At 45.9% G+C, this 12,966-nt stretch overlaps 1 long non-coding RNA gene across 2 annotated transcripts in view; it reads right to left on the bottom strand.

The window, feature by feature from the left end:
- Positions 1–3,767: 3,767 nt before the first annotated feature.
- LOC148004687 (uncharacterized) overlaps positions 3,768–12,966 on the bottom strand; it is a 40,168-nt gene continuing 30,969 nt past the window's right edge. For both annotated transcript variants that reach the window (XR_015625327.1, XR_015625328.1), the window contains exon 4: positions 3,768–4,423. This is a non-coding gene — a long non-coding RNA (uncharacterized LOC148004687). The remainder of the gene's footprint in view (positions 4,424–12,966) is intronic.

The following is a 12,966-nucleotide window of genomic DNA, read 5'->3' as shown; positions in this document are numbered from 1 at the left end:
ACCTTCAAAGCTGCTTCTCCTCGACTGTGGCATCAGCTCGACACCACAACAACTTGATGCCGGGGACTCGACTCCATTGTCTTAATAGACTCAGGTGGTGGCCATGGGAGACAGACCCACTGATTTGACTTTTCTCATAAAGAAATGTTTGGGGTTGGGGATTTAGCTCAGTGGTAGAGCGCTTGCCTAGGAAGCGCAAGGCCCTGGGTTCGGTCCCCAGCTCCGAAAAAAAGAACCAAAAAAAAAAAAAAAATGTTTGTCTCTGCATAAATCCTATGTCTATCCAGACCTTTGTGTGGCAGACACCATGGGCAGTTTCCATGTCTGCTGTAGATCAGTAATGCTGACCCTAAGGCAGTTTCTATAAAGAGAGTACTGTTTTGCATTAACCTCCATTTGAAGCTCGAAGCACTTTTCCCCACAGAAAATGTGCAGAGGAGTGTTAAAAGTCTCAGGAAAGGACTCTACGCAGTCAACAGACGTTTGGTGATCTCTGGCACACTGACATCGGTTATTGGGTGAACAGTTGCTGCTGGGAGGTTCTGTATTTGAAGTGCCCGTCCAGCTGAGAATCGTCCACTGGGAACCATTGCTGCCTCAGCTTCTCCTCATGCTGGAGGGTGACTGGCTTTCCAGCTGAGCACTTTTAGCCTCTAGTAATTAAAACATCTTTAACAGCTTTTCTCAATCTCATGATCCGTGAGGACAAGAGATGAGTCCTGAAAGCATATACATTACACACACACACACACACACACACACACACACACACACACACACAGAGAGAGACATGTCTCTCTGAAGTGTTGACTAAAATTCAATATGGCATCTTGCTTGTCTGGGCCCCAAGAATGGAAAAGGTTATTAGTTCCAAAGGGGTTCTGAATAAAGTATAAATGAAATTCTAGGTTTTTAGCTAGTAATGAGGTGTCAAAATTACTTAAATATGAAAAGTGCAGCATTGTCATATAAAGTGTGACTAACGGGAGAGGTGGGTATGGAGAGGTTGGAGTAAAGAGTGCCTACTGTACACGTGTGTTCCAGTCCTCAGCATCCACACAGAAAGCCAGGCATGGATGCATGCATGTGTTAACTGCCCTGGGGGGATCAAGACAGGCAAATCCTTCAAGCTTCCTGGCAAGCCAGCACTGCCAAATGGATGAGCTTCCAGTCCGGTGAGAAACCCTGTCTCAAGGGCAGACAGCAAAGGAAGAGAAATGCTCACACACTGATGCCTTCCACTGGTTCAATGCAATGAATACAACTCACACACACACACACACACACACACAGAGAGAGAGAGAGAGAGAGAGAGAGAGAGAGAGAGAGAGAGAGAGAGAGAGAAGGAAACTGGGAAATGGGTTCATAGAAACTTTCTGTATTCTGATTTTTCTGCAGTGTAACTGTAGTAAAATAAGTTTACTTTTGAGGCATTCTTAGAGTAGAAGCACCATACACTCCCTAAACGCCACTGCTGAGACCATGGTGGAACTTTAGCCTGGAAAAATAAATTTCAGGCCTGTTTTAAGTTTCAAGGTACTCAAAGTATCTTAACTCCCTTCTTCGCCTATTGCTTAAGGTCAGAGATTCTGTGTATCAACCTAATTAATCCCCCCGAATAGAGTATTATAAAACAATCACCCAATATGAGCAAGTACGATTCTAATAACTTTGGTGAGTTCTAATAAAGGTACGTGAGTGTTGGGGCTTGGTCTGCTGCCGCCACGTATTCAAATGCTAAACACTGACCCCTTAAGACTTTGAAAGCTATCTGATTTTTTAAATAACAGAACCACAAAAATTCATCTATAACAGTTGGGATGGAGACAGCCAATGTTCCAACAACAATAACAAAAGGAGAAGGAAACATTTTTAAAAAGGTAGGTTACTCTTACTAGATTTCCCTTCTTTTTCCCATACAATTTTTAACATTATTTATCTTTGACTTTTATGTGTGTGGGTAGGTATAGTTGTGTGAATTTCTGTGCCCCATGTGTGTGCAGAATTCCGCAGAGCAGATGAAGGTAACAGGTTCCCTGTAACTAGAGTCACAACTGGAGTTGTGAGCTGACGTGTAAGTGCTGGGATTGAACCCAGGTCCTTTGGAAGACCAGCCTGTGCTCTTCACCTCTGACCCATCCATCCTGCTCTCTTTTTAAAGTAGAATCTCAGGGTTAGGGATTTAGCTCAGTGGTAGAGCGCTTGCCTAGCAAGCGCAAGGCCCTGGGGTCGGTCCCCAGCTCCGAAAAAAAGAAAAAAGAAAAAAAAATAAAGTAGAATCTTATTCTACAATCTAGCCTAGCCTGAAATTTTGGTGACCCTTCTGCCTTAGGCGCCCAGGTTCTGGTAATAGAGGTTTGACCCATGATGCCTTGCTCCCACAGGATTTATGACTTTCATCTTTAGTATAGAATCTCAGAGGTACAATAAGTCATGAATCTAGTGAACTTCAAAAGAAGAGCCAAATCAGCAATTCTGTTAGCACTTTTCAGATCTCTTGTGTGATCTCACCGCCCTGCGACTTGAGAGCACAGAGAATCCTTCCTGCCTCCTATCTCTCTGGGCACAAAAAACGAGCCAGCCTCTCTCTGCTAAATGTCATCCCCATCCACTCCGTTATATCACTTACCCTTGAGATTTTCTTCTGTCTCCTTGGCTCTTTAGAATTTATGAGAGACCACCAACTTAGATATTGACCCACCAAATAAACCACTAACACGCTAATGGCTTGAGTAAGGGGTATTTCTTTGGGACCTGTAAACTAATTAGAGGCCATTAAGTCGTGATATAGAGTGGGGGAGGAGTGAGGAGGGACGGAGAAGAGATGAGTCTCCTGTCACCAGCCACTAAGTTCCTTCTATTTATATTGTCCTGGAGCTTAACAGCTCACTCAGGAATGCTAACCATCAGACTCACTCAGAGGAACACTCCAGTAAAGTCTTCACTTGGCAAAGCTAAAAGTCTTCAAGGGCACGCATCATTGATTTCTGCGTCTGATTCTAAAGGACCAGCTGAGCTCTTAAGAAGCACCCGAGGATTTAGAATCCGGTGCATTTTTGATGAGAGGTTGTTTAAAGCCTGTAGAAACTCGGCTTCAGAGTCTGCCAGTTTACCAACACTGTTGCTAAGATGTATCCATCCCTTCTTGGCTGGCCTCCACGGACCCAAAAGTCTCTGTCAGTTCTTATGACATACAATTGAGAACGGGACAGCTGCCAAGGATCACAGTCTCAATCCTTCAACTTCTTTATGGCCCCACATAAATATAAAATGAGGTCATATTTCAGAAAGATTCTTGATAACGTGCCTTAACCAGAGTTGACCTTTCTAGCCAGCTTTTAGTGACACCCAGCTGACTCTATGTTTGAATGCGAAATAATCAGGAGGCCAACTGAAGCTCAGAGCCAGATGGCTTGTTTGTGCTAGTCCTGGCTCAAGGAATTATCACTGGTCTCATCCTGGATAAGTCACTTGCCTCCTGTGCGTCCTGCTTCCTCAAGGCTAATCAGCCGGGTAATAGTCTTCTCTACCACTTAGGGTTGTTGCAAACATGGGAGAAAATGGATATCTATGCAGAACTTCGCTGTAAAGAGGAAGGACTGTGTGCATACAGGAAGTGTTATTTGGAAGTGTTAGCTTGAAGAAGTAAATAAGGCTCAGGGTTCTCCCCTTTTAAAATAAGATTCCGTTTGTTTTGTTAAAGGGAAGCTACTTACGAGTCCATGAGCGATCTTTTTCAGCTAGAGAATATGTTTCCTAGACCATAATAACGATTAACTAACATTTAATGAGAAACGAACGTATCCATTGAAACACTGTCCTCTTATGCGTGGGCAGTAAGGAAAGAGAGCATACCCACACACACCAGAGTTCACTTCTGTCTTCCCCTGGGATTGGATTTAATTGCTAATATTTGGGATCAAAATATTATTATGTTATTACTGCTTGTATTAAGAGGTTAGTATTCTTTTTTCCTCAAGGCGTATTAAAAGCAAAAAACTCTCTTAAGACTTCCAGTAGAAACTATGGCGAATCAAATGTCCTGTCTGCTGAGATTCCCGAGCACTGCCAGCTACGGTTTATTACTCTCCTCATTTATATTTATTCTGCTGCAGTTACTTCTGTGCAGGGCAGCTGCGTGGGCATTGGAACTGGTCGCACGTTGATCTCGAAACCCTTGAGCAATGTTTCCTATTGTGTTCCAACTCTGAATGCCTCGGTCAGTAATCACGCTGCTGTGGTGTTTCCACTGATGTGAACTGTCGGTTCTCTCGGCTGCCATCCTCCATAGTTACCCAGAAACAGTTCCTGTCGAGTGTGGACGATGTTGGCTTCCAGAGCAGTATCTAGAACTGTGTATGACAGAGAAGCCACTCAAGATGGTACTGAATAAGGAAAGGACTCTTCTTGCTCTTAGCAGCTCCTAGAAGTGAAAGAAGAAATTAATGAAACACCTCAATGAATATAGAGACCCGACTGCACGCAGTTTACCTCCCCTGTTCTGCAAGTTGTTCGCTCCCCTACACCTATGCATGACTTTGTATGCTGGGCTCTGTATGAGGTACTAGGGAACTGCTAAGCTTGGTTGACCCTTCTGAGGCATTGTGGGATAGCCAGATACCTACACACAACACCCTGACACCCTAGCACTGGCCTTTGTGCTGTTTGAGAGTGGGGGTAGGGAGATAAATGCTGCTTCTCAGGGACATGCAGAAGATGGAAGAGGAGAGACTTCAAGCAGGAAGAAATGTCTGAGCTGTCGAGTACCAGATGATAAAGGTGTTTGCTTATGTTTTAAACACAGGAGTCGGGGAAAAGGGAAGTTCACACAAGCCTGCTTGTTTAATAAAGACTCTGATTTTAAAGGCTGAGCGGTAGTAGGGTTTATGCTTAGGGTGTTTGGAACTCTGGCTTTGACCCAAGTCACAGGAAACAAACCAACAGACTTCAAGTGCAGCAAGGACTGATAAACCGATTTTCTCCTTACCCACCCTGCTCAGGCCTTCTGCTTGTCTCCTTCCGGGAGAGGGTCTCTTGCTTCTAGAGACACTGCACCTTTTCCCCCAGTGCCTACAACCCTCCCAGAAGATCCCAGGAAACTGTGAGAAAAACACAGTGTACTGGGTGGAGTATGGGTGACTCAGGGAGCTGGCGAGAGACGACGCTGGGTGGGGAGCCCCGCCTGGGGGTGGTGACTCATTCACCGGTGGAAGAAGCTTGATGAAAGGTGCGGAAGTGAAGCAAGGTGGATGCATGGGTCTCCAGTCACGCTTCCCACTGTAAAATAGAAACGTCTTTCCTGCTGCGGGAGGTTCATTTGTTCCTAAGTGCTCTAATAAGAAGGTCTCAAAGGGACCGCAAAAGCCCCTCAGCGTGGCTTCCTTGCTCTGTGGTGGAAGCACCCTGCTTCTTGTCTCCAGAACTATCTTGGGTCTCCATCTCTGTGAACTTTCGAGGCCAATCCCATCCACTCACTAACGAGAACTCATCACCCACCCGAGCGAGGAAGAAACTGTAGTCCTTGGGCGACAGCGCTTAGCTCAGGTGCAAGCACTAGACTCGAGTTAGGCCAATCAGAAGTGTCCCTGTGCTGTAGGAATCAAGCAGCCTCAGTGGCTGGGACCTTAGTGTCGTGTGCACCGCTTCCCTGACGGAGGAAAATGAGGCCATCCCAAAGGCAGAGTTAGGAGAAAGACAGATGTCTACGCTAGATATGCCCTGAGACTTTGCAGTGAGATGCACTACACCATGGCTGTTTTGTTCTTTAGCCCGGATTGAATTTAGATCTTGGCACGTAGCCAGAAGACTTAGGCTGAATGCAAGCCTTTATCGAGGCTGACCATTTCCCACACAGGATGTGCGGCGGCTGCTCCCAGCTCCTGAGACCTTGTTTCTGAGTGTTCGCTGCTCTGCAGGGTGTGGAAGGTTCATGAAGTTGCTCTTGCCTCAAAGACTGGGTTGCTTACCTGTCCCTCCTCCTAATCACTAGGTTTGCTGTGAAAACTGGATAAAGCTATTGTGTCTGCACAGTGTTTCTCAGTTTACAGTTTTCTTTCTATTTTTTCTTCAAGGAACAAATACCTATCCTACAAACATGTGAAAGGATTCCACACTTAATGTAGATTATTGTATAGCTCAACTTCACGTGGAGCAGTAGACAGCCACTAGGGGCTCACTCCCATCTCTTTCTCCTTTGGGGGCTACATGGCAACTTGCCTTCTTCTCTTTATCTGGGCAGTTTATTCTTGCTCATACCAAGTCTCTCTGCTCAATATTTGCATGTATCCATTATGGCTATCCTAAAATGTTGCCCAGACCCCAAGGTCCCGCTCATTTCCAAGTTGGTTCCCCAAGGCCAATGTCTTTCAGGCTTCAAATTCTATGAAAGAAAATCTGACTTGGGCTTTAATCAGCTGTGGCCACCTAAAAGGGTCACATGGTCTGTATGACTGCCCTGTGCAAGCAGGATTAAGTAGTGGACAGATTCTCTAAGAGGAGAAAGTTGCAGAAAGCATTGGCGTCTTCAGTCCAGCCTCTTAATTTCATGCTCTGAGAGGTGGAAATTAGCATTGTTTCTATTTTATATAAGACAGGGTTGGTACGATAACTAATATCAATTCGACAGAATCTAGAAGTGCCTGTGTTTCTGGGCTTGCCTGAAATATATTATTTAGATAAGGTTAACTGAGGTAAGAAGATCCATCTCACAGTGGGCAGCACCATTCCCTAGGCTAGTCTTGGACTGCATAAAAAGAAGGGAGTGGAGGCACTATGACCAGATGCCACAAGTTCCTGCCGGCATGATTTCCCTGCCTTGACAGACTGTGGCCTTGAACTGTGTTCCAAAAGAAGTCCTTCCTTTCTTAGGTTGTTTTCCTCAGGTACTCTCTATCCCAGCAGTGGGGAAGATAACCAGGTAAGTATCCTGACTGACACTGTCCATGGCATAGATAACAAATGGGGCACATGGTTCTGGAGAGGTTTGGCTAAGGCAGTGGCTCTCAATCTTCATAACATTACGATCCTTTAATACAGTTCCTCATGTTGTGGTGACCTCCACCCATAAAACTATTTTGTTCCTAGTTTATAACTGTAGATCTGCTACTGTTGTGAATCATCATGCAAACATCTGATATGTAGGATATAGGAGTTACAGCCCCAAAGTTCTTGCGACCCACAGACTGAGAACCTCTGGGCTAAGACAATGGGTGGATTGATTCTTAGTTGATGAGTCTGAGACAGGTACTCCTAACCGAGTGGTGGTTTGAGTCATAAAATCTCCTGTTGTGTTCCCGTAAACTTAATGTTTCTACTCATCCGTCGCTTTCTGGATCCTGCTAAACTGGGGTTTGAGGGTAAGGAGCAGAAAGGTCACTCATGGCCTCACAGAATTGTAAGATTCCAATTTGTCTTTGATGTGGCCTGCTTAGGAGTCTCAGCGCAGACCTACCTCCAATGGTTCTGAGAAGTCCCAGGTTTTGGCATTGGTGTGTAATGGTCTGTCCTTAGCTGTGGTGTGACGCGTCACTACCATTGCCAAAACTAGTGACTCATCCACCGGTACCTACCAAAGATGCCACAGCAGACACTTACAGTACCTGCTTGCTCTCAGCTGACCGTAGGAGGAGACTTCTGCAGCCTGTGTATGCGCTCCGCCTGCCCCTCCCACCACCACCAGTGAACTAATGACATTAGTGCCTCAGGCCCACCGCACCTGGCCTGAGGCAGACTTCCTAGCAGCCTCGTCTCCCTGAGAATCACACTCAAGAACAGTCAAGATGCCTGGATCCAGGGACCATCTGACAGCTGCATTAGTCAGTGTTATGCAAGTCTCCCCCAGAGAAGCGGCTTCTTGTTCTAGATCCAAGCTGATGGGTCTTCCCTTGCTTTTTCCAGTAAGATGAACTCATTGGTCTTTCATAGGAAGGACCCCGGGGATGCACCCAAGGACAGTTGTGTTTAAATCCTAGGTTAAATATGGAGTATAATGTAAATGCTTAAATGTGAGCAGGATGGCATCTCCTGCCAGATTTCCCCTGTTCTCAGTGTCTTCTGTAACCTTACCACTGAGGTGGAACAAAAGCCAGTACAAAGGAATCCCAGGACACACCTGGTTCTAACTTATTCCCAGTGTTCCTGGGCTGGAAGGGTCCAGATTTGGCAATAGAAAACGCCATGATTCCAGAGGAGCACACAGACCCTACGGAACGGTTCTCCCACTGAGAGGCTCTCCACTTGCAAGATTCTCTCTCTTTTTGTTGTACTGCACAGGTCTCTGCCCTTTGGAGTTTCAGAACAATGCACAATGATTTAAATCTGGGCACTAATACCACATGCACACATGATAGGTTTCTTGTTTTTTTGTTTTTATTCTTGTCTTAGTCATAGACTTTCTGGAACTGATTGTAACATCAATCAAATTTAGCACCACGACTTAAAGCAGTTTTGAAATGCAAAGAAACGTTTTTGAAAATAGCCATTGACAGATGGAAACACGCCATTTTTGTTATGACACAATGACAAGTTATCAAAACATGAGTTCTTCTCATGGTTAACTTTTGACCAAGGTCATGGAAAAAGGAGATGACAAAAATCACATGGAAAAGAAGGAATAATGGTGTGTGTGTGTGTGTGTGTGTGTGTGTGTGTGTGTGAATATGGGCATGCGTATCCACATGTGTATGTGCATGTATGTGTGTGGCATGTATGAATGTATATTTGTGTGTGGTATGTGCGCATGCAGTATATGTGTCTATGAGTGTGTGTCTCTGTCGTGTATGTGTGCAAGTGCTTATGTGTCTGTGTATGCTCAGTTTAATCACTGTCTATGGAATACCTATTATGTTTCTTTCACACCTAGCAGGGATTTTATAAGACAACCGAGGCTGGCGAGCCCTTCCTCCTGAATTGCTTTCTTTAGCAGTTATACTCAGACACCCTGAGCAGGAGAGACTCCAGGTCCACTCTGGTTCATTCAGATCCAGCTTTAGCACCAGATAGTTTTTTTTTTTACATGTGACTTTGCATTTTATTCTTTTTAAATTAGTTTTTCCCATTTTGTAAGGCAATGGCACTCAACTAGTCCTTTACTGAGCAAAGAGAACTGCTCTCTAGCCATAACCCACTTGGATGGTTGGCATATGGTTCCCACTCTAGTCAGCTTGTCAAGACTTAAAGCTGTCTTTGGCAGTGTAGAAAAGGAAAGGGAGCCCCGAGCTGTAACAGGCTCCATTCATTCAGTGGGGCTCCTCTAAGAAGGCCTTTCTAACAGTTCCCGGATGCTGCCCAACTGTGGATACACTTTGAGGACAAGACATGCCATCATGTCTGGGCCCCATATTGCCCTCCTATAAGGTGTCTGAGCATCCCCATTACAAGAAGCAGATGCAGGATCATCGAGGTAAACAGCTTGCCCATGGTTGCACAGTCAGCAAAACTTTTACAGGGGACCATCTTAATCTACCCCTGTGCCTTTTCTCCCACACAGCTGTGACCTCCTTGGCACACATCCATCCTTGGCCTGTGACGAGTCTCAGAAAAAGCTCTGTATTCAAACCTGTATTTTCAGAGTGTTCATTTACCAGCACCCCAAACACCCAAGCCATCTCTGCTCCTCAAGTCTTGTCAGATGGTCTCTTTTAAGGGATTTCACAAGATTTCCCTTCCTCCTGAACTGCTTTCTTTAGTGGTTGCGCTCAAGCACCCCGAGCAGGAGAGACTCCAGATGCATTCTTACTAGCCACACACTTGCTATCTCCCTCTCCTGAGTGGGGCTATAAACTCACGTGGAGACAGCACAGCCATGTGCCAGAGCTTTACCAACTCCACCCCTATACCCCTCCCCAGACCCACCAAGGCAGCTTTCAGCTAGGTCTACAGAACCTTGGCTCAGCACCCTGCAGGTACTTTGCACATCCAGATTAAGCTATAAGGCCCAGTTGGCGTGCGGAGGCTTGAGTGTGTATGGACATACAGAAGACTAAGGGACACCTACCCGGAAGTGCACAGAGAACTACAAACTACGGACGCTAGTAAGAGTGAACGCTGGGCATTTATATTCACGTTCTGAATGAACACGAAGACTTGGGAGCTCTTTGCTTTGCCTCTCACTAACTGTGTGACTTTGAGCCAGTTACTAATGCCTCGATGCTTTGTTTTCCTTATGAGAAGAGATGGTATGGCTTTTACAACCAACACAAAATGAATTAACTCTCAGCCGGACCCGGTGCCTATCAAGTGCTTGAAACACTTAGCAATCTTTAGGTCCCAAAGTTAATACTGAAGCTTGACAACGTCCCTTAATGGCGATGACTATAATCAAGTGAACTACTTTACTAGTACTTCACTAAAATTCAAAAATTACCAGTTAAATATTTTTAATGAACACTTATCACTCTTCATGCACCACACTCTAGTCTCCCTAGGTTTTGGGGAGGGGGTTGGAGGGTGGTTGAAAGCGGGTCTCTCTACATAGTTCTATCTCACTGTGTAGACCAGGCTGGCCTCAAACTCATAGGGATCCATCTTAGTCTCCTTAGTTTTAATAAGGAGTCACAGAGGCTTAAAAAGCTTAAATGACTTCAACATTCATTAAGGAATGACCTCAGCACTGTCCCAGCATAACCAGCAGTGACCAGTTGGGGAAGTAAGAGAAAGTAAAACTGGGAACTGGATCCAGACCCTTGGGTCTCTGTCCTGTCAACAGTTCTCTGGCAACAGGATTTCAGACAGCCCCACCCCCACCCCCATCCCAGCAGCATCCAACTGACAATATTGACTTAGGCAAACACCACACACTATCTTCTTTCCCCATTTGTCTCTGGGGAAAGGTTGGGAGAGTGGAATGAAAGAGAAGGAGCCTTAAGTTGAGCCAAGGTTCGCAGACCTAGCAGAGGCTGCTTGGTGGGGCTGGGGAGGGGTAAAAGGGTGGGGTTGGTAAAACAGCATAAGGCTGTGCTCTCTCCAGGTGCTTTTCCAGCCCCACCCAGAGATTGCTGGTTTTATGACCAGCATGAGCTACCTGGCTGAAGTCAAAGCTACTGGAGGTTTCTGTTGCCCCAGACAAACGGAACTGGGTTACCCTGGCCTGGGGCGTGGGGCAGTGGTTAGCAGCTGACCCTCCTGGCCCATAGGACAGCTCTCTGTTTCACCTGGATTAAAAACTTTTGTCTTCCGAGAATTCTCTGGCTCTGGGCCTTTGTGCTTTTTGATCAGAGCAGCCTCTCCCTGGTCCTCACATTTCAGGTGAGGCAGCTGGTATGTAACTAAGGGATAAGCAGAGAGGGGAATGAAAACCTCTCATTACCTATGGGGAGCCAGGTACGTGCACATAAACAGCAAAGAAATACAAATGGATGCAAGGGCGAACTCCCAGGAGTCTGCGGGACAGTTTAACAATTCATCCCTTTGGATTTCCGGTTTTCACTTAGAGCCCACCAGAGCTCATGGTCACCGGTGGCAACTGGAAAGCTCCATCCCTTAAACAGTCAGCCTCTTATCGGAAACGTTCTTACTGTACAGCTTCTCACTCACAGGCTCTGCCCTCAGTAATGCAGCCAGGGATACCTGAGCCTTTGTGTGCAGGAACCCAGAAACACTGATAATCCGTCCTCCATAGCCATCCTAGCCTGGGGGGATCGGCTGCCCTAGATGCAGTGGCTTTGGATTACAGGGGATAAAGGGCTCCAAATTGCAGAGTGTGTGAGGAGGAATACGCTGTGGTTGTTTGCCTGTAGGCAGGGAGCATGAAGTTAGTCCCCAGTGAACCAACTTGGGTACACTTAGGCAAGGATCAGCGTAGAATACTTATTAGAACACCTCATACATGTGGTTTCGGGCTGGCGAGCTCACACCCAAACTAGTTTTCTCAAACATACTTTCCATCCCCCACAGATGACCGGCTCCAGCTGTTTTCACTAATGACTCTTTCCCGAGTCCGCTCTTCACGATAACATACACAGGCTATTGTCTACCAACTTTAGAGGAAGCCGTGTATATTTTTACTTCTATCCCACCCTCCAATATATTTACGGAAGAGTCTGCAATAATTCATATTTTGTTCTCTGGCAATTATCTATTACGGTTAAGCAGTAATCTGATGGTATTTTTGTAGGTTTTGTTGCTGTCTTTTCTCTGCAGCTGCCGGGACCCCATCACTGGTCGTATCTAAAGTTTAGGTTCATGAGCAGAAGTTGCCTATAGCTTAGGTCAGTGGGCGTCTCCATTCTTCACGTCTCTTCTTGAAGCGTGTTTAAGTAGCTTGGTTCCCTTCGGTGGCTGACCAGCTCCACTGAGCTGCAAAATGGGAGGCCTCCTCAGAGCCCAGATTTGAAAGTGGGTGTTAGTAGTAGCAAGAAGAGAAAGCATGCTTGGCAAGAGAGCTAAGGGTTAAAGGAGCTTGCTACCCAGCTCCAAGAAGACTTGAGTTTCCATCCTGAGAATCTACATGGTGGGGAGGAAAGCCTACTCCAAAAAGCTGTCCACTGACTTCCACGTGTGCACCATGGCATGTGTGCATCCTCATGAACCATGTACGCACACACACGTACATATACACGTATGCACACACACAATGAACACACATGCATATGAACACATACATATGCACACACACAAATAAATGTGAAGATTTTGAAGATGAGAAAACAGCATTAATAAGAACAAGAAGCCATCTGCACATAGGATTGCCTAGAGAGTTTTGAGAGAGGGCACACGCAGATACCAATGCCAAGTTAGAGAGTAGTTTCAGAATCATAGCTGTGGAATTCTCTTCTCGCTGGAAATAACCCACACACATGTGTGCAGCCTAAAACCTGATTCCAGATGCATATAGAACAAAGAACCACCCCTTCCAGGCTTACTCAGCTGGCCTGCTCGACCGACCGTGTCCTTAGCTTTTGCCGCCAGTTGAAACAAAATGAGTAACTGTTTGCTCTGTGATCCAGCTTCTGCCCCAACCTCAGGAAG

Source organism: Rattus norvegicus, chromosome 7 (assembly GCF_021556685.1).
Source record: "Rattus norvegicus strain SHRSP/BbbUtx chromosome 7, alternate assembly SHRSP_T2T, whole genome shotgun sequence".
In the NCBI taxonomy this organism is placed as follows: Eukaryota; Metazoa; Chordata; class Mammalia; order Rodentia; family Muridae; genus Rattus; species Rattus norvegicus.
This window is presented reverse-complemented; position numbering and strand designations above follow the sequence as displayed.